This window comes from Dasypus novemcinctus, chromosome 12 (assembly GCF_030445035.2).
Source record: "Dasypus novemcinctus isolate mDasNov1 chromosome 12, mDasNov1.1.hap2, whole genome shotgun sequence".
In the NCBI taxonomy this organism is placed as follows: Eukaryota; Metazoa; Chordata; class Mammalia; order Cingulata; family Dasypodidae; genus Dasypus; species Dasypus novemcinctus.
Genome location: NC_080684.1, coordinates 106,950,268 through 106,976,819, shown reverse-complemented (window position 1 = coordinate 106,976,819; position 26,552 = coordinate 106,950,268). Strand labels below are relative to the sequence as shown.

The 26,552-nt window shown below is 40.3% G+C and overlaps 1 protein-coding gene across 1 annotated transcript in view; it reads right to left on the bottom strand.

Moving 5' to 3' along the window:
• The window catches only part of ATXN10 (ataxin 10), a 262,209-nt gene that overhangs the window by 38,830 nt on the left and 196,827 nt on the right, over positions 1-26,552 (bottom strand). The gene's annotated exons all lie outside the window — the stretch shown is intronic.

Genomic DNA, 26,552 nt, shown 5'->3' with positions numbered 1-26,552 from the left:
TTTAAAACAGTTGGGTTAGGCTCAGAGCTAACAGGATCTGCTTCTCTCTTTTTATTTCCTTACTTGTTGTTATACTGTTGTTTATGACCTGAAACACCTATATGAACCCAGAAATATTTAAAAACAGACATTTAGATGAAAAGTGACACTTTATTTTTCACCCTTCCTCACAAATGTTGGGAATATTGGGGCAGCTAGTCAACCATATAAAAAAAGGATAAAAGTGAATCCATTTCTCACATTGTTCACCGGAATAAATTCTGAACAGATCTGAGATCTAAATTTAAAGAATGGAACCATATCAGAAATAGACAACACAGGTGAACTATGAACTGAGCCAAAATCCAGGGGCAATAAGGGAAAAGGTTTTAAAATTTACAAATGAAAAAAAATGCAAATGAAAGCTGGGAAAATTATTTGTAAGATATAGCAGGTGATAGGTTAATATTTTAACATATAAAGGACTTCTAAACATTGAGAAGAAAAGGACTAACACGGCAGAATAAGGGGACAAAAGACAAATGGCACAGAATATGAAATGCAGATGGACAATAAAGACATCAGTATTTGTTCAACCTTGCTCACAGTAAGAGAAAGGCAATTTACAATTATACTGAAATATCACTTCTTACCAACAGGCTAAAAAACCAAGTGTGATAACATACATTGCTGGCGATACTACAGAGAAACAGGTTCTCATACACACTGCTCAAGTGAATGCTAAAGGGTACAACTCCCATGCAAGCAAATTTGGCAGTATGTAGCAAAATCACAAGAGCATTTACTGTTTGACCCAGTAATGGCATTTCTAGGAATCTAGACCAAAAGTACACCTCCAAATGAAATTATGTTTATACAAGGCTATATCCATTGTAGCACAATTTATTTTTATAAGTTTTACTGAGATATAATTCATACCATAAAACCCATCCTTTAAAAATATACAATCAGTGGTGTTTAGTATAGTCAAGCATTTGTGTGAGCCATCACCATCATCAAATTTTAGAACAATTTCATAATCCTCGAAAGAAACTTTGTACCTATTAGTAGTCATTCTCTATTCTTCCCTCTCCCCAGCCCTTGGGAATCACTAATCTACTCTTTATCACTATGAATTTACCCATTTTGGCCATTTCATACAAATGAATCATTAAAATATATGACCTTTTGTGTCTGGCTTTCACATAGCATAATGTTCTTGAGGTTCACCATGTTCAATATGCATCAGCAGCACTTGATTCCTTTTTATAGCTTAGTAATATTCCCTTGTGAGATATATTTTCTTTACCCATTCATCAGCTGATGGCCATTTGGGTTGCTTCTACTTTCTGGCTGTTTTGCAAAGTGGTTGTTACAATTTACAATCCTACTAAAACCACGTGAAGGCTGTAAGCTAACATGAAGTTTGTAATTTCTCCACGTCTTCTTCAACACGTTTTTTTTCCCCCAAAGATTTATTTCCCCCTCCCCTACATCCCCCCCAACCTCCCCCTCTCCCTGCCCTGCTGTTTTTGCTGTCTGTGTCCATTTGCTGTGTGATCTTCTGTATCTATTTCTCTTTTTGTCTTCTTTTCTTATTTTTTCTTCTCTAGGATTCACCAGGATTTGATCCTGGGACCTCTGATGTGGAGAGAGATTCCCTGTCAGCTGTGCCACCTCAGTTCCTGGTCTCTGCTGTGCTTCACCTTGACTCTCCCCTTCATCTCTCTTTTGCTGCGTCATCATCTTGCTGCATGACTCACTTGTGTGGGCACTGGCTCGCCACGCGGGAATTGGCTCACTGTGCAGGCATGCTTCCTCTTCCTCTTTTTCAACAGGAGGCCCCAGGGATCGGACCCGAGTCCTCCCATATGGTAGGTGGAAGCCCTATCACTTGAGCCACATATGCTTTCCAATACTTGTTACTTCTTGCATGTTTATTTAAGTCATTTAGTGGGTATGAAGTGGTATCTCATTGTAGTTTTGATTTGCCTATGTCTAACAACTAATGATGTTTGCAGCACAATTTATAATAACAAAAGATCCTGAAAACAACTCAAATCCCAACACTACGGTGCTGGTTGAATACACTATGACACAAGTACAGTGGACTTCTATAGAGCTGTGAAAGTGAATGGGGAAGATCACTAATACACTGCTCTGGAGGGATGGATTGCCATATTGAATTGTAGGTGAAAAACACAAAGTGAAGAACTGGCTTATATGAGAATGCTTTTTGTGTAATATAGAAGAAATACACATATTTTCTTAAAAAGAAAACAGTGAAAGGTTAAAGATTGATAATCATTACCAACAGGGAGAAGAAAAGGGGGTAGAAGAAACGGGTACAGAAGCTCTATGATGGTACCTAGTTTTACAATTTTGACTTTGGGATTCTGTATACATTTTATGTAGTGCTTAAAAATTAAAGAGTCATAAAAACTGAAACTACATAGAAACCTTAAACTGCACTCAGTCCTCTTAGCATTTAGTAGCAATATTGGTAATATTATTTTGAACCATTATTTATATATTTAGTTTAGAGAAAATGGGTAATTTCATAGGGAACCAAGATTTTCAGCATTAAAAATGAAGTATCAAAGAAGTTAATTTTACACTTCAGTGAGAAATACTAGTATAAACTCAGGATTTCTTTTTTCTCTTTCTAAAAAAAAAAAAAAAAATTTGCTTCCTAAATCTGTTTACTGAAAAGGCCTACAAGCAAAGATTACCTGGTAGCAATGAATATCTTAGAAGCAGATTGTTGTAAATACCACTTCCCCGTACAAGAAACCAACTATCAAGTTGATTTGGATGCTCAGCTCTGGTTGAGAGTCACTGTGCCTAATGGCTCATATTTTGCAAAGACAGAGATGAAGAATCAGTCAGTTGATGACCATTTCATTTCCACAGTGGTTTCTAGGCACTGGAGGTAGGGTGGGAAATGAGCTTCTATTTAACAGACAGCTAGGATGTACGAGGCACTGGCAGACACTTCAACGATTGCACTGCACTCTGACAATGCCAGGGTATTGCTGGTTCCACTGAACAGATAAAAAAAAGTGAGGCTCAGAAAGTGAAGTGCCCTGCCTGTGGCCACATGCCCAATGAGTGCCAGGCAAAATGTGTGGAGACCACCCTCAGGCTTCAAGAACAGACCTGCGTGGAAGAGCTGAGAAACACTTCTAGCTATTTGGTGTAGGCATGTATGTCTGTTGAACCTCTATAAAAAGTAGACATATTTTCTACACAGTTTTCAAAAATTTCATTTTTTAATTAATTCATTTGTATTATATTTTACAAAAATGTTGGTCCAGGATGGATTGGGGTTGGAAAAAAAAACAAAATCAGATTCTTCAGCACAGGTCATTTGAAAAGCATTGCCCTAGTGGAGGAGAAAGGGCTGGTCTGGAGAGGCTCAGGGCTAGGGAAGCGTAGGGGTCACACTGAGACTGCGTGCAAAGCTTCCTGTGTAGACATCCCGGCTACAGGAGCCTGCCACGAGGCTGCCAGCATGAGGGGGATGTGAACAATAAAGTCTCTCAGTAGGAGAGAGGAGCTTCTGGTAAATGCACCTGCCTCCCTGCCAATACTGATGTGATGAGGACAAAAGAGTCAGAAAAGGGGAGCAAGGTTCTGGTGACTGGCTGAGAGAAGCAAAACCAGCTGACCCTCCCCGCCTCTGCAAACGTATCCACAGAGCATTTCCATGCTAGACTGAGCCTGGTTTTTGCGCTCACAGGATGTTCAGCTGGGAGGACATATGGCATGGGATCTCAGGGAAAGGGTCTCTGAAGAAGTCACTTTCAGCCTGAGATGAAAGAATGAACAGGAATTAAATAGACCAAGAATGGGGGCTGTGGAGAGGTTTTCAGGTAGGAGAAAAAGCATGTGTAAAAGCTGGGAGTGGGAAGGGACATGGCGTGTTCGAGCAACTGGGGTGCAGCAGAGCACACAGATGAAGAGCAGGCCATGTGGACTCAGACTGCAGGGCCAAAGCCTGGCTCCTCCCCTTAGAAGTCGAGTGTGCTTGTCTGGGAAGTGGGCGCAGCAGGGCCTATCTCAGAAGGAAACCGTGAGTCTAGAGCACATTCCCAGAAATGGCTAGCACCATGGACATCCAACAAAGAGCAGCGAGTGACGGCCCTGCTGGCAATACTCATGTCAAGCTCAGCTGGCTAGAGCAAGAACTGTGCAAGAGCATGAAGAAACTGCAGGTAACTCCCACATACCTGAGTTTACAATTTTACCCTGAGGTACACAAAACTATAAATTTATATAAAAAAAACAAAACAAAACAGTGCGTTTGGGAGGTGAGAAATTCAAGTATTTGGGATTTATTGTTCCATGCAAGAAAAAAATCTCACTTCCTGAAAACAAAAGTAGAATTCTGAGAGGTGTTAAATGGGTAAGATTTTCTTTGAAGGAAATGAAAATCACACTCTAAATAATGAAATTGAGACAGGCAATAAGAATGAATTAATTCGGTCTCTGGCCTTGAGGGCTTCTGCTTGTACACCTGCCAAAGCACATGGACTGTCAAGACCACAAGGTCTATCACCTTTTGTGGTGGCATTTTGCGATTAACTGAGAGTGCAGAGATGACTTCAGGGGATTGAACTGGCCTCTCTGTTATGGTATAGTATGCTCACAGAGAGTTGTCACTGCCATTTGGGACAGTGATATGCCTTTATGGATTGATACATGTCCCCCCATAAAGACATGTTCAAGTCCTAACCTCCACTCCTATGGATGTGAACCTGTTTGTAAACAGGATCTTTGAAGACACTGATAAGATAAGACCGCCTGAGTCAGGGTGGACATAATCCAATATGACTTGAGTCCTTATATTTGGGGGAAATTTGGACACAGTAATAGGAATGAGGAGGAAGAGACAAATGGCTATCTGATGAAGGCAGAAACTGAGTTATGGATTGCCAGCAAAACCACCACCAGAATGCTACAGACTTCAGGAAAAGCATGGTGTGCTGACACCTCGATGTTGGACTTTCAGCCCCCAAAACCTCAAGAGAAAAAGTTCCTGTTGTTTAAGCCAAGCAGTTAGTGGTATTTATAACAGCAGCTCTGGCAAACTATTTGACTCATATACCTAGCCTACATAGTGGGTCTTTCCTTAGTTATTTGAGTGGGCTTGCTGATAGCACCAACCTGATGCTGCCTTTGAGAGAGATGTATACAGTGGCAAGGTAGAGGGATTGAACTGGTATACAGACTATACCCTGCAATTTAACTCCTGCCAAGAAGTAAAGATATTATTTACTTCTTTAGATTGAAATTTGGCAGGGAGAAGGCCGTCTGGAAAAAACAGAGTAAGAACAACCAGCCTTGAAATGACCAGGGCCCTGTAAGCATCTAAGTTGTCATCTTGGAGGCTGGCATAGAGAGAGACGAGTTTCGTTTCGGCTGACTTTACACTTTAAATAGCTGTCCATGTCTTTAACATCTCAGAAGGGATTCATAAATACTCTTGTTTTTGTTTTAGTTTTTGCTGCTTTGATCTCATCAGAGAATTGTATTTCTAAAGGTGTTAACTTCTTACCTTTCAACAATTTGAATCTGCTTCTTTGTAAAATGGATGAAGTGATCATTAAGGTCCTCTTTGGCTCTAATAGGCTATAATACATGAAATACAATAAAACATCACTGAAATTTAAAAAAAAAAAAAAGAATGAATTAAAAGAAATCTTGAAAATCATGGTTATAATGAAGTTGCAGCTGAACTGAGGGTAGGCTTTCGTGGATAAACTCATAGAGCTGCACTGTGAAATGATTCAAGAGAACTTTTTATAGAAATTAATTAAACATTTATAACACAAATGACCTACTACAGACAAGGAAGAAGGTGGCATTATGGAAAATACTCAACTATATACTTATGAACAAACACAGGTTAATATCATTAGAAAAAGTATTTATCAATTCAACACCTTCTGACTGACATACTACATTTGTGATATTACAAAACTGAAGTTTACTGCTGTTGCTACATGTTTTGAGCTTTTGTCTGGGGCAGGGGAGAACAAATATGAAATTAACAAGTTTTCTTCTGTTCACACTTCATAAAACAAGGAAGTTGCTTGCTTCTGGACTTAACATGTTGGGAACTGATTCTAGACCTGTTAATAAATGAGTCACAAGCTATAGTTCTACTAAGGAGCCAAGCTCAGTCAACGCTTTCACATGGTAACACATCTCAACAAGACAATAAGCCTGGCTTAAACACGCTAACATTTAGTCTCTGGAAATAAAGCTCAAAGAGAAGGAAAATTAATTGATTTGCTAAATGCTGTCTCCTACCTTAGCCAACAATCTCAGAAAATAACCTCTGCAAGATGTACAGGCCCAACTCCAATCACGTGTCTAAGCTCTGGTGGGAAAACACAGCAGCTGAGCGAAAACAGAGCCTGGATTAGGCTGACCACTGTGCGGCTGAGTGGGGAAGACAAACCTGAAGAGAGCAGAGGACACCACCAACGCGTGATGGAGTTCGTATGTGAGTATGTGCTGAATCCAGTCTTAACTGACATCTGGTAAAAACGAGTTCATAACAGACCTCCTTAAGATAAAGGTTAACAGGGAAACGGACTTTGGCCCAGTGGTTAGGGCGTCCGTCTACCATATGGGAGGTCCGCGGTTCAAACCCTGGGCCTCCTTGACCCGTGTGGAGCTGGCCAAGCGCAGTGCTGATGCGCGCAAGGAGCGCCGAGCCACGCAAGGGTGTCCCCCGCGTGGGGGACCCCCACGCGCAAGGAGTGCGCCCGTGAGGAGAGCCGCCCAGCGTGAAAAGAAAATGCAGCCTGCCCAGGAATGGCGCCGCCCACACTTCCCGTGCCGCTGACTGTGCCGCTGACGACAACAGAAGCGGACAAAGAAACAAGACGCAGCAAATAGACACCAAGAACAGACAACCAGGGGAGGGGGGGAAATTAAATAAATAAATAAATCTTAAAAAAAAAAAAAAAGATAAAGGTTAACAGAGTCCTCACTGTGAAGCAAGTACATGACCTGCCCAGCACAGCCATGCTCACCCAAGGTTTCTATTTAGCAATGACACTAGGACAGCCTCAGGAATGCCAACGGCCAACTAGAAGAAGGCATGGAGCTTGGAAGAGGCTGTGCCACCCTGTATAGGAGGGAGAAGCACAAGTCCGCTGATGGGATTCAATCCCCATCCCTCTCATTCATAGGGAGCAGGGATGCTCTGGGATCAAAGAGATACACGTTTGAATTTCAACTCAGCCTTCTACTTGTGTGACTGTACGTAAGTTTGGGAACTTCATTAAGTCTAGATCTCCGTATCTGTAAAGAGGATAACATACCCACGTCTCAGGGCTAGAGTGAGGGTTACAAGGGAAAGCATTCAGTACGAGTACCAACACATAGTGAGGACCCAAGCTATGACAGGCATTGGTCATTTTATTTTTGCTTGGTTCTAAAATTCTAAAGGCTTCCTTTACCACCCACACTTGAGAAGAGTTGGACAGAGTATTCTTTCACTAACCACAAGCTGTTCTTAAGCCAAACTGTATATATATTTACTTCCATAATCACAAGAAACTCGCTAGATATCGGTAACTCCATGTATGCACATGCCATGCTTTTTCTGACTGTCTCATGAGCAGGGTGGATCTTTGGGTAACTAAGTTCTATATATACACTTCTGCCGGTGTTTGCCTTATAAACAAGATATATTCTAATTCTCACAAAACTGTGTTATAATTTATCTTTGTATAGTACAGCTTAACACTGGGCGTTTCTTGACCAAATGTCCTGCTTCCATTCCCAATGCCAAGGGACAATAACAGTTATCCAAGAAGCTACAAGAAAGCAGGTAGCTTGCACTGTGCGAGTCACCTGAGAGAAGAAACCTTTTTATAGAGATACAACTGGGCGTAGAGGTCCAGGCCAGTGGTTCTTCACCGTGGCTATCATTAGAACACCTGGGGAGGTTTTGTAAGGTACCAATGCCTTGGTCCCAGTCCCCGAACAAGTGCATCACCATCAGTGGTTTAGACACATTCTGCCGGGCATTCTAACATGCAGCTAAATGATGCAAAGCCAGAGAGACCTGCTGCAATCTGTGAAGAAGTTTCTAACACCAAACATGCCACTCTTCTCACTCCCCACCCCCCTTACCCCACCCCAAACCCAGCAACTGGTGCTTTTACTTCTAAAATATTATTTGAAATGTAACCTACATACACTAAACTGCAATTGCACCTGTGTAACTAAAACCAAATCAAGATGTAGACCATTTCCATCACCCCAAAAGTTCCTTGTGATCCTTTGCCATCAATGTCCGCATCTCAACCCTAAAAAACCAGGGATCTGCCTTCTGTCACAAGGGATATATTCTGTCTGTTCTATAATATAACAGAAATTATAAATTATATAAAGTCTTTGTGCCTGGCTTCTGTTGCTCAGCATAATATTTAAGATTCATACGTGTTGTTGTATTGGTAGTTTGCTTCTTTTTATTTCTGATTATGAATGTTATATGAGTGACCACAATTTGTTTACCCATTCCCATCTGACTGACATTTGGGTTGTTTCCACTTTTATTTGTTTTGTATAGAAGTACCAGGAATATTCACATTTGTGTCTTTTTATGCACACATTCTTTCATTTTTCTTGAATAGGTACCTAAGAGGAAATCAATAGGTCATGTTAGGTGTATGTTTAGATTTATAAGAACTCCCAAACTGAATGCCCCACTTTACATCCCTACAACAATGTATTTGAGTCACTCCAGACTTTTACACCAAGACTCTTTAGGTGGCAGTTCATTGTGGCCTTACTTTGCATTTCCCAACGATGATGTAGAGCAGCTTTTCAGGTGCTTATGGGCCATTCCAACATATTCTTTTGGAAAGTGTTTAAATATTTTTCCCGTTTTATTAATTGTTAATTAACTGTCCATTTTTATTATTTATTAAGAGTTCTTTACATAATTTAGGTATGAGTGAGTCCTGTGCCAGATAGATGTATTGCACATGCTTTTTCCAAGTCTTTGCCCGCCTTTTCATTTTCTCCACAGTGTGCTTCAAAGAGTATAATTTTAAATTTTAGGTAAGGAACAATTTATCAGTTATTTTCTTTCATGGTTAGTGCTTTTTGTGTGTCCTTCGAAATAACAGCCTACTCAAAATTTCCCTGATGTTTCCTTCTAAAATTTCTGTGTTTCTTTTACACATCTATTTTAAATCAACTTTTTACTTTGGTGTAAGATAAGGAAAAGGGCTCCTATTTTTTCCTCATATGGATATACAGTTGTTCTAGTACCATTTGCTGAAAAGACTATCCTTTCCCCATTCAATCTATTTCTGGACTCTCTATTGTGCTCCAATGATATATACATCTTTAATTAAACTAATACTGCAATACCTTAATGAGAAAAGTTCTTCAGTCTTGATGCTTTTTCCCCCCCCAAAATTGCTTTGGCTATTCTAAGTCTTTCACATTGCCATGTACATTTTAAAACCAGCTTATCAATTTTCACAAAAAAGCCTCCTGGGATTTTGACTGGGATAGCATTGATGCCACAGAATTGATATCTAACAACATTAAGCTGTCCAATAAATTAATATGGTAGAGCTTTCTATTTAGGTCTTCTTTAACTCCTCTCAGCAATGTTTTATAGTCCTCAGAGTACAGATCTTGCAAAGATTTTGTTTAAATTTAATCCCTAAATATTCGAAGTTTTACGTAGCAATTCTAAATGGTATTTTTTAAAATTTTGTTTTCTAATTACTCACTGCTAGTCTTAGATAACAGAATTAATTTTTGTATGTGGAACTTAAATCCTGTGACCATTTACAATGCACTTATCCTATTTCTAATACCTTTCTTGTAAAGTCCTCAACACACATAAATGATCATATCATTTATGAATCAAGGCAATTCTCTCTCTTTTCAGTCATATGCCTTTTATTTTTTTTTTTGTCTGACACTGCAGATTGCCTAGAACACTCACTGCAGTGTTGACTGGCATGCTGAGGGCAAACATTCTTGCCTTTTTCCCAATTAGGGAAAAAGCTGTCAGTCTTTCATCATAAAGCATGAAATTAGGTGTCAAGATTTTTTATATATGCCCTTTATCAGGGTGAAGAAGTTCCTTTTTACTCCTAGTTTGCTGAAAAAAAATTTTTTTATCATGAATGAGTTAATTTTTTCAGGTGTTTTCCATCTATTGAGATAATTATATCGTTTTTCCCTTTTACAAATGTTAGCATAAGATGTGAATTAAAATATTTGATTTTCTAATGTTAAACCAAAAGTGCATGGTAAGATAAATCACTATTGTTCATGATACATTACCATTTTCTTTATTGTAGGACTCAATTTGATAATATATTTTTTAAGTTTTTATACTTGTCTTAATCCTCTGGTGAAAAATCTGCATGATCACCAAGTCACTGCAGAATCTTTACTCCATCTTTTTACTGGCACTAACATAGGCCTTTGAAGTTCCCCTGACTTTTTTCATTATATCCTTGCATTCTTCTCACTGTTTTCTTGAGGTCTTTTTCTTCTTATAGGCCATGTCTTGCGAGTCTGTGTTCGGGTTCATTTTCTTTGCATAATCCAAGGAATCGTATATCATGCTAAAGTCAGTTGTCTTGCCACCACCAAAATCCAAACAGAAAGATGACATCTGGGGAATATTTTAGTTAGTTTTTCCTGAATTTCTACCTTAGGTACTGTTATCTTCTTAAGGTGAAGGATATCAATGACCATTAGTTTCCACTGAAGTAGTCAGTTGACGTCCTGGTCCAGAGAGTTACCATGTTATTTGTGATGGCAGATCATCCTCAGCAGGCATGGAGGAGAAAGAGGACCCCTGTAAACTGCCCAATCATCAGTTTGCTAATATTTTGAAGATTTCTGTGTTTCTCTTCATGGGGGATATTGGTCTTTTGTTTTCATTTCTCTTGTAATGTCTTTGTCTGGTTTTGGTAATAATGGCTTCTTAAAACAAGCCGGAATGTGTCTTAGTTTGCCAGAGCTGCTATGACAAATACCACAGAACAGGTGGGTTTAAACAGTGGGGATTTATTGGCTCACAGTTTTGAGGCTAGAAGTCCAAAATCAAGTCATCAGCAAAGCAATGCTTTCTCCAGAAAGTTTCAAACATTTTGGAGCTGACTGCCAGAATCCCTGGGTTCCTTGACTTGTATCCCTGCCTAATGTCATATGGCAATATCCTCCCCTTTCTCTTCTGGGTTCTTTTGACGTCCTACTTCTCCCCGTGGCTTTGTCTTATAAAGGATTATTTCTTCTTCTTATAAAGGATTCTAGTAGTCCAGTTTAAGGCCCACCCTCATTCAGTTGGGACACACATTAATGAAAATTACCGTCTTTAAAAGATCCTACTTGCAATGGGTTTACACCCACAGGGATCCAGATTAAGGTTAAGAACAAATCTAAACTGGGGCACATGAATCAATCTACATAGGAAGCATTCCCTCTTCCTTATTTTTTAGAAGACAGAGATTGGTGTTCTTTCTTTGTTAAATGTTTGATAACATTTAATGCTTCCATGCTTCCCTAGAGTTTTTGTTGTGGGAAAGTTTTTTATCAAACATTCTTTTTTAAAAATTCCAAAATAAATATAGTCTATGCACATATTCTACTTATCCTTATCTCAGGTTTGGTATTTTCTGTCTTTCAAGAAATTATCCATCTCATCTAATTAGCCAAATTTTTTTGGCACAAAGATGTTCATAACATCTGTATTAGTCAGCCAAATGGGTGGTAATGCAAAATACCAGAAATTGGTAGGATTTTATAAAGGGTGTTTATTTGGAGTAGATGTTTACAGTTACCAGGCCAGAGAGCACAAGTTACTTTCCTCACCAAAGTCTTTTGCCACATGTTGGAGCAAGATGGATGCTGATGTCTACATGGGTTCAGGCTTCCTGGGTTCCTCTCTTCCCAGGGTTCATTTCTCTCTGGGCTCAGCTCCTCTGTTTTCTCCACAAGGTCAGTTTTAGATTACGAGGCTCCCTAGGCTTTGCCTCTCTCCACAAGGTCAGCTGTAGACTATCAGGTGACAGGCTCTGTCTCTCTTCCCGGGGCCTCTCCTGTGTCTAAGGCACCACCTCTATTCCACTGTGTTCTTCTCCTGTGTGTTTACTTCCTAGGCTCCAATACCAAAAACTCCAACCTCCCTTCTCTGTAGTGCAGTTACTCTGTGACTCAACATCCTACTGATAAGGCCCAAATAAAGCCTTAATCATTATTTAATCAAGTAAAACCTTGAATCCAATACACTCTAATACACCCGAGGAAAAGAAAGTTTACAAACATAACCCAATAAATCATTTTGGAAGTCATCAATAATATCAAACTGCTACAATATCCCCTTAGTAAAATCCAACATAGAAATATATTCTTTGACCATAGCACAATAAAGAAATTGACAAAGACAGTTGAATAAATTAAAATAATTTGTCATGTGTAGAAACTAAAAAACACTCCCCTAAAATACAATTGATGTGACCTATGGACTATGGTTAACGGCAATACTGTAATATTCTTGCATCAATGCCAAAGATGTACTATATGCTGATAATGGGAGGTTACGGAAAAAGTGTGCCATATGTATGCTATGCACCATGGTTGGTGGGAATAGTCTGATGATATTATCTCATAATCTGTAACAAATGTTTCACCATGGTGTGGTGTGTTGGTGAAGGGGTGTTGTATGGGAATTCTACACATGTGCATGACTGTTTTGGAAGTTCACAATTTCGGTAATAAAAATATATTAAAAAATAAAAATAATAGGGTGGGTTGGTAGTGTTGGTGGTGGGGTGATATACGGGGCCTCTGTATGACATCTTTGTTTTGAAAGTTAACTTTTACTATATACTTATTTTTTAAGTATTTTCATGTATGAATGATACACTTCAATAAAATTTTTAAAAACACCACTCAGTTATCTTACACACACACACACTCCTCTGAGTTAAAGAGGAAATCATAAAACAAATGACAAAATTCCAGAGCTTAATGACAATGGCAGCACTGCAGGTTAGACTCTGTAGGATATAGCTAAATAGTATTAAAGGGAAATACATCACTTTTTAAAACATCCATTAGAAAGTGGGAAAACAAGAGTTAAAAACAAGCTACTCAGTTGAGAAAGCAAGAAAACAAGAAACAGAGTAAACCAAAGATATGTGAAGAAATTATAATAAAGCCAAGGGGAAAAAAGTAATCAATGAAGTAGAAAATAACATATTAGAGAAGATTAACCAAAACCAAAAGCTGGTTCTTTGAACAGATGAAGAAAATAGAGAAATGTCAGAGAGAGTGATGAACAAAAAAGGAGAGGCATCTGTTTAAAAAGCATAGAAGGAAAAGGGAAAAATAGGTATAGACAGCAAAGATAAAAATCAAATAATATAAACAACTTGATGAAAATCAATTTGAAAACCTAGATGGAATGGATATTTCAGAGAAAAGAGAAAATGTCAAAATAAAGACAAGAAAAAGGTTTGACTAGAACAGTAATTTTTAAAGATACTAAAATATTGCCAACAAAAACAAAGAACCAAACATCATCAAACATTCAGAGACAGATAATCTATCCACTTTGTATACAAGTTGCTCAAAAAAAAAAAAAAAAAAAAAAAAAAAAAACAGAAAAAGAGGGAAACTTCCCAACTCATTTTATGAGGTGAATATGGCTTTGTTCTAAAACCAGGATAAGATAAACCAGTACAAGAAAATTACAAGCCTATTTAACTTGTGCTCATAGATGAAAAAAAAATCATACAAATAGCATTTGATTAGCTAAATTAAACATGCAAAAAAACCTAAAACATCATAAGTAGGATTTTTTTCTCAAAAATATAATAGCTCAGTGAGATCAGAAAATCTACAATGCTAATTAACCAAATTAATGAACTAATGATTATCTAAGTCATCACAGAAAAAGCACTGATAATGTATAAAAGTTTCAGAAAACTAGGAAATTTTTTAATGCCATGAAGGCAATGTGTCAGAAACCTACAGTAAATATCATACCTAACAGAAATTTTAGATAGATTCCATTTAAAAGGCCAGGGAAAACAAAAGGATAATGTCTTTTTGCTCTGATGTAGAAAAATGAACTCAATAAAATATTGCAATTTTAAAAGGTCTTTGCTTGGAACACTGTTTCTAGAAATCAAGGCTGCTCAGAAAATTAAAGAGGACTGCTAGAAGAGTTTGAAAAGTGTTTCAATCTTACTATCAGAACAGAACAGAAGAAGAATGAAAGCACAATCAGGCTGATTTAGCTGAAGGAAGGGACTAATTTTTTAAGGAGAACAAGTTGAAATCATAGGGGACTAGACCACATACATAAAATGGGAAATAAGAATTAGAAGGTCAGGAGAAAAATATATACAGAGAAATGGAAATGGACCTAGTTCAGAAAAGCGGTAGTGGATGTTTGAGTTGTGAAGAGAGCAGATCCTGTGCCTGGGCCCTACAGAACCTTCCAGAGGAAGAGAGGAATGGTCTTGGCTCACTGGAGTTGCTCGCTCAAAGGGAAGTAGGGTCCAAGTCTCTGATAATCCCATGCCCTGATAAACTTTACTTTGAAGAAGTGAGGGGTATCAGAGATTCGGGGCTGGGTATTCTCTGAAGGACTATACACACTGCAGCAAGAGCCACCCTGGGCTGCAGCTGTTCAAAGACTGCTGATCCTCTTTAGGCATGGAGCCCTCAGAGTTGGGTCTGAGCAGGGTAAGAAATCAGGGAGGATATATTTTGAACTTCAATTTCTTTGACTTTTACTCATACAGGTAAGAGAATTTGACTTTAATACCTTTGGACTTTAATGTAAAGTGAAATTTAATCTTTAGATTTTAATGCCTTCCTGGGAATTCAATAACGACATAGAATTAATATTCAAATGATATTCAAATGTAGAGTATCTCTTGTGGCCATTTAATTATTACAGTGAATTAGGCCTTTTACTGAAGTATCTTAATATGGAGTGAATTTTCTGCCTTTAGGTCAAAGTAATTTTGCAATTAATTTGATTCATGTGTTGTTGTGACCCACTTTAAAGTCTTCTGGGGCAAAAACCCCATTCCCCACCAGTGGTCCCGGAAGTACCAAAGGAGCAGTGGTGGTCCTGGCAGAGGGACATATAAAGGCTGGAGCAGGATGGTCTGGGCAAATTCATCTCCTCTCCAAAGGAGGGCCTACACACCAGGTTGAACAAAAGGAAAACCTGATAAATGAGCTGAGAAGGGTAGAAGATTCTTTCGCTCTCTAGGGTGAGAGAAGAGCCACATTAACACTTGCCAGGGCAGTGACTACCAGATTCATAAGTTTGCTTGAAGAATCCCAGATATGTAAAGTCTATGGTATATATGATAAGGATATGCGCGTCTGTCTCTCACTAGGCTCTGGGTTTTTTAACTGCCAGAACTGTATTCATTCAATCTTGCATAGTTTGCCTTGCCCTCAGATACTCAGTAATTCTTTGTTGAAAGAATGCCTGGGTTTGAAGGTGGCAGAACAGCTCTGCTGCTCTGATTCCACCAATCCATCCACCCCACCTTTCCAACCATGCCATCAACCTACCAACTAAGCTAAGCGATATTTGCTGAACAGTTACCTTCTAACAGTGAGGTGCTGGTGATATACAAGGAAACAAAGTCCTTTGCTCATGAAATTTAGCAGACAGAGAGACAGATAAACAAGTAAATAAATAAAATTACATTTAGAGTATAATTCCTACGAAAGAAACCCACAGGACAAGATACTAGAGAATAACTAATGAGGCCCTATCGCAGGCATTGGACAGGTAAGGTTTCTCTAAAATGACGACTTTTTGAACTGAGGCCGGAAAGAAGACAATGATCTAGCCATGAAAATGGGTCAGCCACTCCACGATCTCAGGGCAAGACTATTCAAGAAAGAAGGAACCACCACAATTATTTAAGGGCAAGGGAGCTCAAATCTTTTAAGGTAAATGGAACCAGAGAGACAAAGACTCTGAGGTGATAAGAGATGAGTATACGTGAATTACGGAAAAAATAACAGCACGCCAGCCTGCAGGGGAAAGGGACTGAGCCTCTGGAATGGAAGGCCTCAGAAGTGGTCCCTGGACCAGCGTATCAGCATCACCTGGGAACTTTTTCTTTAAAAATGCAAACTGTTAGGCCCCAACCCAGACCTACTGGATCAGAATTTAACAAACCTTTCAGACAATTATGATGCACACAAAATTTTAAGAACTGCTAATCGTAATCCTTACTGTGAATCTCAATCACCTGGGAGCTTTTCAAAAAGCCATGGGCACAATTCACATTGGTGGACTCTGAATCTTGGGGGTGATGGCCAAGACATTTATTTATATATATAAAGTCCCCTGGGTGATTTACATACACACACACACACATTCACACCCTGGGTGATATATGTACATAGATATTATACATAAACTCCCTGGTCATTCAGATGTACAGTAAAGGTAGAAAACTACCAACAAAAAGTCTTCAAGGTCAGGAAAATAAAACAATTTTGCCATATAAAGACCTAACCGTAGAGGGGTGGCCCCAACGAGGCCTGCTACAAGGCTCCTGCAGTAGCTGAAGAGAGCCAATGTTGGGCTGGACCACTGAGGTAGAGGTGGGAAGACAAAGAAACAGGCCAGTGCAAGATATATCTTAGAGGTAGATCAGATAGAAAGTGTGCTCTAGGATGATGAGGTACAAAGTGTGACCCATGAAGGAGTACGCTATCCTCCAAAAGAACTGTACGAGTTTTCTAATTTAAATATAGACAGAAATCAGTGGAATATGTAAGGGAATAGATATTAAGGGTGTGGGATAGTGGAAAGAATATAAAGTTGGATCAGCTGAATTCATTGATATGGACCCACTGAGCAGAGAGATTAAATGGATTAAATGTTGTAGCTTGAGGAGTAAAAAAGGGTTCTAACAAGGTTTTTGGGCGGCCGGCTGAAACATGAATTAAAAGATGGCCTACAATGTCTGAGGTCGAGTTGCCCGATTTACCCTGGTATACTGTAGAAGAAGGATTCAAAGGCTTAGAGAGACTGGAATGCTAGAATGGATTTACTATCTATGACATGCTTACCCACCCCAGGAATGTCCGGAGGACACACCTTTTACCAGGACTATGAGGAATAAAATTATGAGACTAACTCCATCTTCCCTGAAGAGCTCTGTGGTTGTTCTTCTCTGCAGCCCAGGTATTACTGTGGGAACTGCTGTCACTGAACTAGAATCCTTAAACACTATGGGGATGACCAGATCCTGGATCAGCGGAAGCCAAGTGGCAGTACTTAATCACCAACAACAAGGTGGGCGTGCCTACAACAATGAAAAGCAGACTCAAAGCCGCAATTAAAAGAATCTGAGTCACACAGACCTATGGCACCGGCTAATAGATCATGGTGTACCTAGAAGTAAAACAGATGGGCAGTCTATTAAATTCCTACTTGATCTGTATAAGCAGAAAAGTTCTAGGTTGAGTGAACAAAACTCTAACTTGAATTACAGAAAAAGTCAGTCATGGGCCCTTAATCAATTTCCAGACTTGAGACAGTTTACAGATCAAGAGTCCCATGAATGAGGGAAAGGCCAGGTCCCCTTGGAGAAGGACCCTGTTATAGTGCCAAAAATTTATACTGTTAATCTTTCTCCCAGCTTTCCCTAAAGAGACCTACATCCTTTTACCAGGGTAACTATGCACTGGGGAAAGGTCATGAACAGACATTTCAAGGATTATTAGACACTGGTTCAGAACATTAATTCCAGGAGACCAAAAATATCACTGAACTTCACCAGTCAGGGAAGGGGCTTATGGAGATCAGTTGATCGATGGAGTTTTAGCTCAGGTCTATCTCACAGTGGGTCCAGTGGGTCCCCAGATCTATTCTGTGGTTATTTCCCCAGTTCCAGCATGTATAATTGGAGCTGACATACTCAGTGACTGGTAGAATCCCCACACTGAATCCCTGACTTGTGTAGTGAGAGCTATTATGGTAGGAAAGACCAAAGGGAAGTCACTAGAACTGCACCAACCTATCAAAATAGTAAATCAAAAGAAATATTAGATTTCTGGAGAGATTGCAGAGATCAGTGCCACCCTCAAGGACTTGAAGGATACAGGGCTGGTAATTCCCATCACATCCCCATTCAGCTCTCAGTTTGGCCTGTATAAAAAACAGATGGATCTTGGAGGATGATAGTGGATTATCATAAACTTAACCAGGTAGTGACTTCAATTGCAGCTGCTGTTCCAGACGTGGTATTATTGCTTGAACAAGTCAACACATCCCCTGGTACCTGCTATGCAATTATTAATCTGACAAATGCTTTCTTCTCAATTAGTCTTGGTAAGGACCAATAAAAAGTTTCTTCCTTAGCTAACTGAGGAAGAGAAAATTTGGGCCTGGCTTACAGATGGTTCTGCATGATATGCAGGTACCACCCCAAAGTGGACACCAGCAACACTGCAGCACCTTTCTGGGACACCCCTGAAGGGCAGCGGTGAGGGCAAATCCTCCCAGTGGGCCAACTTTGGGCAGTGCACCTGGTTGTTCATTTTGCTTGGAAGGAGAAATGGTTAGAGGTTTGCTTGTACACTGATTAGTTGATAGTTTGGCTAGATGGTCAGGGACTTGGAAGGAACATGATTGGAAAATTGGTGACAAAGAGGTCTGGGGAAGAGGGATATGGACAGATCTTTCTGACCAGGCAAAAAACATGAAACTATCTGTGTCCTATGAGGCAGATTTTAATAATCAAGTGGATAAGATGACCCACTCTGAGGAGAGCAGTCAACCTTTCTCCCTAGCCACTCCTGTCATTGCCCACGGGGCTCACAAAATGGCCATGGTGGTAGGGATGGAGGTTATGCATGGGCTCAGCAATACTGACGTCCCCTCAACAAGGCCAATCATGCTACAGCCACTGCTAAGTGCCCAATCTGCCAGCAGCAGAGACTCACACTCAGCCCAAATATGGAACCATTCCTCAATATTATCAGCCTGCTACCTGGTGGCAGGTTAATTATATTGGACCACTTCCATCACGGAATAGACACATACTCTGGATATTGTATTCCACACAGCATTGCTTCTGATCAAGCAACCTACTTCACAGCAAATGATGTGTGGGAATATGCACAGGCTCACAGAATTCACTGTTTTTTATCATTTTCCCCATCATCCTGCAGCAGCTAGATTGATGAAATGGTGGAAAGACCTTTTGAAGACTCAATTATAGCTCCAACTAGGGGGCAATACCTTGCAAGACTGGAACAATGTTCTCCAAGTGGCTGTATTAGTCAGCCAAAGGGGTGCTGATGCAAAATACCAGAAATCTGTTGGCATTAATAAAGGTTATTTATTTAGGGTAGAAGCTTACAGTTACCAGGCCATAAAGTGCTAAGTTAGTTCCCTCACCAAAGTCTACTGCCATGTGTTGGAGCAAAATGGCTCCCCACATCTGCAAGGGCTCAGGCTTCCTCTTCCTCTTAAGGCTCCATGGTCCCAGCTTCTTTCAATATCAGATGTAGGCTGGGAAAGTCTTGTTTCTCTCCTGGGGACAGTTTCTCTCCATGCTCTGCTAGAGCATGGAGCATGTTCTGCTAGAGCATGGAGCATGTTCTGCTCCACGGTCTCTCACAGGTCAGCTGTAGACTATCAGGCTAAAGGCTCATCTCTCTTCCTAAGGCCTCTGCTGTGACTAATGGAGGCTTCTCTCCTTCCTCACATATCTGCTTCTCTGTGTGTTTACTTCCCAGGGCTCTAATATCAAAACTCCAACCTCCCTTCTCTGCAGTGTGATTTCTCTGTGTGTCCCTGCCCCCTTGGGGATGTCCTACCAACGTGACCCAATCAAGCCTTAACCATAATTTAATCAAGTAAAAGTCAGCCCTCTGAATCCAATATAATCTAATGTGCCCAGTGGAACAAACCAGTTTACAAATATAATCCAATATACTTTTTTAAAAAAATTCATAAACAATATCAAACTACTATACTGTGTATGCCCTATACCAGCACCTACTCAATGGTGCTGTTTCTCCCTTAGCCAGAATTCACAGGTCCAGGAATCAAAGGGTGGAAATGGGAGCGGCACCAGTCACTTTTTCCTCTAGTGATCCACTAGGAAAATTTTTTCATCCTTTCCCTACAACCTTAATTTCTGTTGATCTACACAGTCTTAGTTCCAAAAAGAGGAGTGCCTCTACCAGGGAACACAATTCTCTTGAACTGGAAGTTAAGACTACCACCTGGCCATTTTGGGCTCCTCATGCCTCTGAATCAACAGGCAAAGAAGGGAAATATTGTACTGGCTGGGGCAATTGATCCTGACTATCAAGAGGAAATAGGACTGCATCTACACAATGGAGGCAAAGAAGAGTTCACCTGGAATATAGGGGATCCCCTAGGGTGTCTCTTAGTACTACCATGCCTGTGATTAAAGTTAATGGTAAATTGCAACAACCCAGTACAGACAGGACTAACAATGGCCCAGAATCTTCAGGAATGAAGATTTGGGTCATCCCACCAGGCAAAGAACCACAGCCAGCTGATGTGCTTGCTCAGAGTAAAGGGAACATGGAATGGGCAGTGAAGAAGGTAGTGATAAATATGAACTTCCACCACATGACAAGTTACAAAAATGAGGACTGTAATGGTCATGAATATTTCTTCCTTGTTTTGTTAAGTTCATATAGTACTGCACATAAAAAAAGTATGTTTGTTTTCTTCCCTACTTTTTCCTTTTATCATACGAAATAAGCTGTATTAGTTTCATATCACAGAATTTAAGGATGTCAAGTTTAAGAGTGAGCATTACCCAAGGACTTGCACCCTATTCTGGAGGGATTCAGTGAGTTTCCAGTAGTATTGAGGACAGCTGACTGTTGTTAGGACCAAAAAAAATGCATGTTATTGTTTTTTGGTGTTTTTTTTTCATTTTTTTTTTTAAAGTATTGAACTGTATCACTCACACATAAATATACATAAACAATAAGTATATAGTAATAGTTGTGAACTTACAAAACAAACATATATAGCATCATACAGGACTCTCATAACTCACCCTACCACCAATACCTTGCATTGTTGTTAAACATTTTAAACTAAAGATTAAAGAGCATTGTCAAGATATTACTACTAACCAAAGTATTTTCCCCCAACCCACCCTATTATTATTATTATCTTTATATCATTTATATATGAACATAAATAAACAAAAAGTGTATAGTAAAAGTTGGGGACTTACAAAGCAAACATGCGTAACATTATACAGGGGTCCCATACAACAACCCTCCACCAACAAATTGCATTGTCGTGAGACAATTGTTACAGATTATGAAAGAATATTGTTCAAAATCTTACTACTAATTATAGTCCTTATGTTACATTTGGTGTATTTTTCCCCCAACCCACCCTATTATTTTTTAAATATATTTTTTATGACAGAAGTTGTAAACTTATAAAACAATCCTGCACATGTGCAGAATTTCCAAACAACATCCATCTATCAACACACCCAACTGTGGTGGAACATTTGTTACAGATAAAATAGTATCATCTGATTGTTATCACGTCCATAGTGTACACTTGGGACACATTCTCCATACTGTCCCATTATCATACTGTCCCAATTCTTCGACATAGATGCAAGAATTTTATACTATTACTGCTAACCACAGTCCATATGTCACTCCAGTTGTATTTTTCCGATGCCTCTCCACATTCCCACCACCCTGCAGTAGTGATGTATATTTGCTCTAGCTCACAAAGGACACTCTTGCATCTGTACCATCAACCACAATTCTCATCCACCTCTTGGCTTACTGTGCTATTCAGTTCCTAGATTATTCTTTAGAAACCTGTCAACTAACTGGCATTTACGTCGCTAGACTACCATTTCAGCAACATCCCCGTTTATAAACTAGCTGTTACTATTTGTTACCGTCCACTCTATACATTTCCACACTTTCACATTAAAGCTAATTAAAACTTCTACATACATTAAACATCAACAGTACATCTCAGTCCTTCTCTTATCTCCTTTAAGAATCAAGCACCTACCACCAGGGTTTGAAGATATTTTCCTACAATTTCTTCTAGAAGCCTTATGGTTCTTGCTTTTATATTTAGGTTTCTTATCCATTTTGAGTTAATTTTTGGATAAGGTGTGAGATAGGGATCCTCTTTCCTTCTTTTGGCTATGGCTATGCAGTTCTTTCAGCACCATTTATTGAATGGACTGTTCTGCCCAAGCTGTGTGGGTTTGACAGGCTAGTCAAAAATCACTTGACCATACATGTGAGGGTCTGTTTCTGAACCATCAATTTGGTTCCATTGGTCTATGTGTCTGTCTTTATGCCAGTACCATGCTGATTTTACCACTATAGCTAGGTAATATAATTTAAAGTCTGGAAATGAGAGTTCTCTTTTCAAGATGTTTCTGCCTATTCAGGACCCCTTATCCTTTCAAATAAATTTGATAATTGTGTTTTCAATTTAAAAAAATGCTAGTGGAATTTTTATTGGGATTGCATTAATCTGTATATAAATTTGAGTACACTTGATATCTTTATGATATAGTCTTCCAATCCATGTGCATGGAATGTTTTTCCAGTTATTTAGGCCTTTCTTTATTTCTTTTAACACTGAGTTGCAGTTTCTGAATACAAGTGTTTTACATCATTGGTTAAGTTTATTCCTATGTGAGTTTTATCTGTCATATTTTATTTTCACCACTCTTTTGACACTTTGGTTACTTTTATTTCATTTCTAGACTCTCTTCCAGGCTCTTCTCTCTTGTCTTTTCTTTTCAGGCTCTAGCACATCCTCTAGTATTTCTTGAAAATCTTATCTCTTGGTTAGAAATTCTGTCAGTTTCTGTTTATCTGTGAATATTCTAAACTTGCCCTCATTTCTGAAAGACATTCTTGCAGGATATAAGATTTTTGGCTGGAAGTTTTTCTCTTGTAGTATCTTAAATATATCATACTACTGTCTTCTTGCCTCCATGGTTTCTGGTGAGAAATCAGCACTTAATCTTATTGGGTATCCCTTATATGTTATGCATTGCTTTTCTCTTGCTGTTCTCAGAATTCTCTCTTTGTCTTCGGCATTTGAAATTGATTAGTATGTGTCTCAGAGTTGGACTATTTGGTTTTTTTTGGATAGGAGTATGTTTTGCTTCTTGGACATGGTTATCTATTCCCTTCAATAGGGTTAGGAAATTTTCAACCATTATTTCTTCAAATATTCCTTCTGCCTCTTTTCTCTTTTCTTCTCCTTCTGGGACACCCATGACAAGTAAGTTTGCACGTCTTTTGCTGTCCTTAAGTTCCCTGAAACCTTGTTCAACCTTTTCCATTCTTTTCTTTCTGTTCTTTTGCATGTTCACTTACAGAGGCCATTTCTGCAAGCTCACCAATCCTTTCTTCTGCCTTCTCAAATCTGCTATTACATGATTCCAATGTTTTTTAAATTTTATTTATTCCCATAAGATCTGTTATTTTTCTATGCATGCTTTCAAATTCTTCTTTGTGCTCATCTAATGTCTTCTTAATATCCTTAAAATCTTTAGCCATCTCATTGAATTTATTAAGGAGATTAGTTTGAACATCTATGATTAGTTGTCTCAACTCCTTTATGTCATCTGCAGGCTTACCTTGTTCCTTTAACTGGGCCATATCTTTCTGTTTCTGGATGTGGATTGTAACTTTTTGCTGGTGTCTTGGCATCTGGCTTACTAGAGTATTTATTCTGGGTGCAGTTTTTCTCTTTAGTTTAGGGTTTCCTGCTTTTCCCCTTGCTGATTGTACAGTAGGAGCCACGGATGTAGTTGAGGCTCAAGCTGCCCTCATTGCCCCAGGGACTGATGAAGCTTCTTCCAACTTTCTCCTTTGCCAGGGGTAGAACAGAATCACAGTAGTGTGGAATAATCCAAATCATGCAGGCCTAGATTGTAGTTGCCCAGAGAGACTGATGAAGCTTAATACTCCTTTCTCCCCTGCCTGGGACAGAGACGGTGCTGCACGTGTGGGCAGCTGTCTACATAGTGTGGGTCCAAGATGACGAGATTTGCCCTGGAAGACTTCCAATTATTCAGTCTGCACCAACCAAATATATCTGCAGTTACCTGGATAGGCTGGTACAGGGTCCACCAGCCTCCTCCCTGCCAGATGTGGGGCTGAAGCCTAGACTAGGGTTGCAGGCCGACCTGGGTGAAAGAAACTGGTTCCGACTGTCACTGTGATTTTCAGTTAGTCTGGCTTCTCCTCAGGCTGGGGGCAGAGTCAAAATGGTGGCCACCAGCCTCTTTCTGACTTGTACAGATTCACACCCTAGCTGTTCCTAGGGGTACACCCCAGCCAGTCAAATCCACGAATCAGCAGTCAAAATCAGTGGCCATCTCCTTCTTCCCAGTTTTTGGGAAATGGAGCTTCCAATTCCAGCCACAGAATAGCTCGTGGGGGAATACAGATTTGGCTCAACGGATAGAGCATCCTCCTACCACAGGGGAGGTCCAGGGTTCAAACCCAGGGCCTCCTGACTCATGTGGTGAGCTGGCCCATGTGCAGTGCTGATGCATGCAAGGAGTGCCATGCCACGCAGGGGTGTCCCCTGCGTAGGGAAGCCCCATGTGCAAGGAGTGCACCCCACAAGGAGAGCCGTCCAGTGTGGAAAAAAAAGCAGCCTGCCCAGGACTGGCACCACACACATGGAGAGCTGACGCAGCAAAATGATGCAACAAAAAGAGACACAGATTCCCGGTGCTGCTGACAAGAATACAAGCGGACACAGAAGAACACATACAGCAAATGGACACAGAGAGCAGACAAGTAGGGCGGGGTGGTGGGAAGAGAAAAAAAAAAAATCCTGGGGCAGCTTGCGCTGCCAAAGTAGGACAGTCACCAGCCTCCACAGCTTGACTGGTAATTTTCCGGAGAGGCTGGTGCGGGTCCCCCCAGCTTTCTCCCTCTCAGAGGTGGGGTTGGGGCTTAGGATAGACTTGCAATCTGATCTGGAAGGAAAGAAGCCAGTTCCTAGCAGCACTGTGATTTTCAGTGCGTCCCATTTCCCCTTGTGCCAGGTGTGGAGCTAGGATGGCGGCTACCTCCCACTTTCCAATTTGGGCAGACTCAAACTTTAGCTGTTCTCAGGAATATACTCTAGCCGGCTGAATTTACTCATTAGTAGCTGAAGATGGTGCCCAATCGTCTCTTCCTTCCCGGTTTTGGGGAAATTAAGTTTTCAATTCTAGCTGCGGAAGACCTCCAGAGGCGGCTTGTGCCTCAGGGGAGGATGGGTACCAGCCTCCATGGCATGGAGTGCTCTACTTATGCCTCTTTCCTGCAAATGGGCAGTCTCCTCCTTCCATTCCTTCAAGGATGGGGCAGGATGCTCTTCTGGTCTCCTGGAGCCCCCAAACAGGTGCTTCAGCTAGATCCAGAGAGCTCTGGGTGTTTACTAACTGCCCTGTAGCAGGAGCTGACTCTAGGAGCTCCTTACTCCACTGCCATCTTGCTGGCTGTCTGTTATTGCTTTTATTTAGAGACCAAATATGGTTTAAGATTATGTTTATGGTTGCCAAGCTGATAAGGGGTGGACTGTGATGGTTAGGTTAATACGTCAACTGGGCCAGGTAATGGTGCCCAGTTAGGTAACCACTGGACTAATTGTAATACAAGGGCATTTCATGGACTTTAACCATCAGTGAGTTGATGCATGTATGGCTGATTACATCTACAATCAACTAAGGAGATTGCCATCAGCAATGAGTAACATATCATCCAATCAGTTGAAGGCTTTAGAAGGTAAAGTGAGTTCAGCATTCAGGGAGAGAATTTCCATCACTACTTGAGTTGGCGAGAGTTTCCTGAGGAGTTTGAGGACCTTCCTCGGAGGCCCTGGCTTACAGCCTGCCCCACAGAACCTGGACTTGCATATAACCATGTTTGCATGAGACAATTTTATAAAATCTCACACTATTTACAAACATCTCCTGTCATTTCTGTTTCCCTAGAGAACCCCAACTAATACACCACACTAAACTGAATAAAAAACATTTTAGCTCCCACTCACTCATTGTGCCCTAGGCCAGGACATAGGAAGAGCAAAGATTACTTTTTTTTTTTAAGATTTTATTTTATTTTTATTTATTTCTCACGCCCCACCCCCACCCCAGTTGTCTGTTCTCTGTGTCTATTTGCTGCGTCGTCTTCTTTGTCCGCTTCTGTTGTTGTCAGTGGCATGGGAATCAGTGTTTCTTTTTGTTGCGTCATCTTGTTTTGTCAGCTCTCCATGTGTGCGGCACCATTCCTGGGCAGGCTACACTTTCTTTCACACTGGGTGGCTCTCCTTACAGGGCGTGCTTCTTGCGTGTGGGGCTCCCCTACACGGGGACACCGCTGCGTGGCATGGCACTCCTTGCGCGCATCAGCACTGTGCATGGGCCAGCTCCACACAGGTCAAGGAGGCCTGGGATTTGAACCTTGGACCTCCCATGTGGTAGACGGACGCCCTAACCACT